At 44.1% G+C, this 5224-nt stretch overlaps 1 pseudogene; it reads right to left on the bottom strand.

The window, feature by feature from the left end:
• Nucleotides 1–2222: 2222 nt before the first annotated feature.
• On the bottom strand, nucleotides 2223–3129 carry LOC114911626 (craniofacial development protein 2-like; annotated as a pseudogene).
• Between the last annotated feature and the right edge of the window lie 2095 nt (nucleotides 3130–5224).

Below are 5224 nucleotides of genomic sequence, written 5' to 3'. Positions count from 1 at the left end.
TAATATCTTAACTTATTGTGATATTCTTTAATGCTTATGATGATTTAACCGTTCAGTCGAGGCCGACTTTTGGTCACTTTATGGATCATCATTCTCCATGCTTTACAATTTTTGACCATGTCTTTTAATTCTTTCAAGGGCATATTCGCGTAGGCCTTAATGCTGTTCAGCCAGCGTGTTCTTGGACGTCCTCTTCTTCTCATCCCACTGACTATGCCAAACATTAGTGATGTTTCCAAGGAATTAGCTCGCATGATATGATCAAGGTATAGGAGCCGCTGCTTGGTGATTTTGCTTTCCAGCGACATCTTTGTTTTGACTCGCTCTAGGAACGTCTTGTTTGTGACCTTGGATGTCCATGGCATACGCAGCATTCGCCTCCAACACCATAGTTTGAAAGCATCGATTTTCCTTCTGTCTGCCTTCTAGAGTGTCTAGCTTTCACATGCATACATGGAGATCAGGAAAGCAACTGCATTGGTTATTCGGATCTTTGTTGTGATGCTAATAGCTTTGCTCTTCCAAATTTTTGCCATTCCTTGCATCGCATTACGACCTAGTGCAATTCTTCTGTTGATTTCCGGTCCCGATTCGCTGCTGTGGTTAAATTTGGATCCAAGGAAAAGGAAGTCTTGTACTGATTCGATTTCTTCATTGTTGATTGATATGTGAACTGTACTGTGGTCTACTTTTGTCATTACCTTTGTTTTCTTGATGTTAAGGTACAGTCCCATGCATTCACTTTCTTCTTTAACTCTTTGGACCAGATATTCCAGGTCCTTTTCACATTCTGCAAGCAGCATCCTGTCGTTGGCATATCGAAGGTTGTTGATGTTCCTCCCACCAATTTTCACACCAATTGGTGATACGCCCAGATTACATCGCCTCATGATCGTTTCAGCGTACAGACAGGCTGGCGATAGGATGTATCCTTGTCAGACACCTTTTGCAATCTTAAACCAGTCTGTATTGCCAAATGCTGTCCTGTCTGTAGCTTCCTGATTTTTGTAGAGTGATTGTATCAATTCTTCCAGATGCTCTGGGATGCCCCTTTGCTTCAAGCAATTCCACAGCTTGTCATGTTCAACGCAATCGAATGCTTTACTGTAATCGATGAAGCACATATAGACGTCCTTTGGTATTTGCATATCTTCTCCATGATCCACAGCAGGTTCCCAATTTGATCTCTGGTTCTGCGTCCTCTGCGAAATCCTGCTGGATGTCAGGGAGCTCCCACTTGACAACTGATGCTATGCATTTTTGAATGATTTTCAGCAGGATTTTGCTTGCATGCGATATGAGAGCAACATTCTAGCATATCGCCTTTTTTTGGAAGTGGAATAAAGACCAATTTTGTCCAATCTCAGGGCCACAATTTGGTCTTCCAGATCTGCCGGCAGAGCTCTGTTAATGTTGGGATCGGTATTGTCTTGAATAATTCAGCCAGAATGCCATCAATGCCTGGGGCTTTCCTATCTGGTAGCTGTTCCAAATCCCAGGCTTGGTTGGGTCTTTGTGATCAGCTGATTGACTTGGCTGGTTGCCTGCGTACAATTGTGCTGTGTACTCTTGCCACCTACCTTTAATTTGCTTTTTGCCCTGTAGAACTTTGCCATTCTGGTCTTTGATGGTCGCTACTTTGCGGGCATGAGTGGTGCTCGTGCCTACTTCACGTGGGTGAAAAGCTCGCGGGTGTGACCTTGTTTGCATGCATCTTCCAATTTTGCACACTGCTCATTCCAGTAATGCTCCTTATCACGCCTGGCTTCTCTTTGAAATTCTGTATTTTGAAATCGGTGCTCTTGCCAGTGACTTTAGCTGCTTGTCTCCTGTTGGTAATTTCAGTCGTCGCGTCTGAAAGCCATCGTGGTCTTTTTGCTGGTTTTTTGTAAGGGTTGAATTGTCCCGAGAGGGGGTGCAGTGGCGCAGTGGGTTGGACCACAGTCCTGCTCTCCGGTGGGTCTGGGGTTCGAGTCCCGCTTGGGGTGCCTTGCGGCGGACTGGCGTCCCGTCCTGGGTGTGTCCCCTTCCCCCTCCGGCCTTACGCCCTGTGTTACCGGGTAGGCTCCGGTTCCCCGTGACCCCATATGGGACAAGCGGTTCTGAAAATGTGTGTGTGTGTGTGTGTGTGTGTGTGAATTGTCCCGCTGTGTGTTATGATCGATTTCATTTCCTCCCATAATTCCTCTGGAGCTTTTTTGGCTGTATTGAGTAATTCAAATCTATTTTTCACCTCGACCGCATATTGTGTTGGGATGTTGCTGGTATCGAAATGTCTCATTGCAGGTGATTTTTGTTGAACCAAGTTTGACTTTTGCAACAAGTAGTTGATGGTTGGAATCGCAGTCGGCACCAGGGAGTGCTTAGACTGCTTGTACTGAGCTCCTCCAGCATTGTTGGCAGAGGAAGTAGTCGATCTGATTTCGATGCTGTCCATTTGGAACTGTCCACATGTAAAGGCGACGGTTTGGCTGCTCAAACCATGTGTTCGTGATCAGTAATCGATTTTCATGACAGCATTGAACCAAGCGATCACCGGCCTCATTCCGTTCTCCTAAACAAAGTTTGTTTACAACAGGCATCTCTTCTCCAGCGCCTACTTTTGCGTCTTCTCCAGCAATAAAGATGGTGTCCTTGACAGGTGCTTGATCAATTGCTTGTTGGAGATCCGCGTAGAATTTTTCGATATCCTGAACGTTTGCTTCCCGCGGATGCGTAGTGATATGACTCTGTCGTTGATGGCGTTAAAGCCAATGAAGGTGACACCATTGCGTCTGATATTTTCACTCCCAGAGTAGTATACCATGTAATTGTCACTAATGAAGTAGCCGCTGCCTGTCCAGTGGAGCTCTCTGATACTGAGGATACCGATGTTGAGCTGTTCCATTTCAGTTTTTATTATGTCGAGTTTGCTGGCATTCATGCTGCGGACGTTCCAGGTTCCGAAGTTGTGAATCTTCGTGAAGCGCAGACGATTTCTTTTGCGTGGGCTGCATCAGCAGCCCGGAGTCCTGATGGATTTGTCCGACCCACATCATAATTGTCCCAGCTATTCGAAATTCATCCTTGCTCTTCCCTGGTCACTTGTAAGGTGCATTCTGGCCCAGGGGGCCTGTCTTCCAGCACCATGATTGAAGACATTTGATTGTGATCCATAAAGTATTTCGGCAAAGATAGTGGAGTTTGCCATTGCTTTCTACACCCCTCCCCATTTATCCAGGCTTGGAACCAATGTGTCGCTGTTGCCAACTACATGGCTGGGTTTCAGTGCTTATGCTTTGGTTAAATTTTGTTAAATTTTGTTAAGCTTATTATTTGTTGGTGCAATGTATATGCATGCTTTTACACAGGAATGTCAGTCCCAAGTCTACAGCAGTCTTGGGGGAGGTCTAAAATTAAGATATTCATGCTTGCATACTAGAACGGGGTGCGGTGGCAAAGTGGGTTGGACCGGTGGGTCTGGGGTTCGAGTCCCGCTTGGGGTGCCTTGCGACGGACTGGCGTCCTGTCCTGGGTGTGTCCCCTCCCCCTCCGGCCTTACGCCCTGTGTTACCGGGTAGGCTCCGGTTCCCCGTGACCCCGTATGGGACAAGCGGTTCTGAAAATGTGTGTGTGTGTGTGTGTGTGTGTGTGTGTGTGCTTGCATACTATAAAATGGTTGGGCTCTATCCAGATTCTTACTGTAATCAAAAACAGTATCAGAGCTGTTATTCATGATATTTGTGATTAATTAATTCAAAAGGCCAAGCAAAGGACAATCACTCACCCAAGTTATTTCCATAAGATATAAGGACAAGAATTGAGTTCTTATCAGAACGGCACCTGAAATTGATCTCAAGTTATCAAAAAATATTTTTTGCAAACAAATTAACCAATTTATAAGGTATTTTTTTGCAGTACCCTATGTTACAAAAACATGGCACTGATCCTCCTTGGCTCAAAGTCATCATTCTAGACACAGCTGCCTTGCGAATAATCACTTGTATAATTTTTTGGGAAGGTTTGTTTTGTAAAATAAAAATAAATTTTAAAAGGAAAATGTATTATTAGTATTTTGATAAACATGAACTGTTGGACGAGTTCACCGGAGGGGTGTTAGCAATGCAAATTTTATTTTCTAGGGGCCTGACTGTACTACAAATTTGAACAATTTTTTGTTGTTTTAAATACTAGCATATTCTTAATTTACACATACACATACACAGTCTGAAGTCGCTTGTCCCAAGTAGGGTCGCGGCGAACCAGAGCCTTAACCCGGCAACACAGGGTGCAAGGCTGGAGGGGGAGGGGACACACCCAGGATGGGGCGTGTGAGGTCCTCAACGCACATGAAAAGATCTGCTTTTATAGCGAGTATGAAGAGTTGTCTATTGTACTGTTAGTTCACAATTCAACAGTAATTCCTTGTTTCCTTGTAAACCTTGTTTGTCAAAATTTCATCTTTGACAATTGAAAAGGTCAGCGTTCATTTAATTTGTACAATTCCTCAGTGAAGATTCGATGTTGAGTCAATGTTGAATCCATGTCGGTGCTTAAGGGAGTTGAGTTCAAGGCTCAGATTGACAAGTGCATTAATCTAAAATGCCCAGAAGGGGTGGGCAGCCACTGGTACTTGGACCCCCAGAAGTTTTTTTTTTTCTCCCTTGACTTTCATTGGGAGTTTTTTGTTCCTTTCCTCCATGGACAGTAGGCATACTTATAGCTTCATAAAAACATTGATAATGTATTATGCTAGTCTATAGTGAACAGTTTTCTTTGTTTCTTTGTCTGATGTGTTTCTTTGTTTGCCTTATGCCTGTGTTCAACCACTCTGTGTCACTGCATGAGAAGGGCACTCTATAAAAATGAATTCAGTTAACTGAACTTCTATCTTGTATCTTTCCATGAATATCAGTAGCATTCCATGCAGGCAAATAGTTCATAAAGTCAGTGCAAAAGATAACATGGCTCTGCTAGCCAATTACCCAAATTGTTCAGGCCTTCAGGAAACCTTGCAATGAGGAAATGGGAGATGGAGCATTGCTTTCCAGTCCGGTGCATTTGCTCTCTGCAAAGTGACCCATGGGTTTTGGAGAAGCAACAGACAGCGAGAAGAAAGAAAAGACAAGGCTGAGCCAGCGAGATCCACCACATCATAATCGATGTTCCCTGCTCGTCAGCACCAGACTAATAAGCAGTGCTGATTAAATGTTGACAAAGTTGCCCATGATAATGATAAAGTTGG

Source organism: Scleropages formosus, chromosome 10 (genome assembly GCF_900964775.1).
Source record: "Scleropages formosus chromosome 10, fSclFor1.1, whole genome shotgun sequence".
Lineage (NCBI taxonomy): Eukaryota > Metazoa > Chordata > Actinopteri > Osteoglossiformes > Osteoglossidae > Scleropages > Scleropages formosus.
Note: the sequence above shows the minus strand (reverse complement) of the source record. Positions and strands in the feature narration are given on the sequence as shown.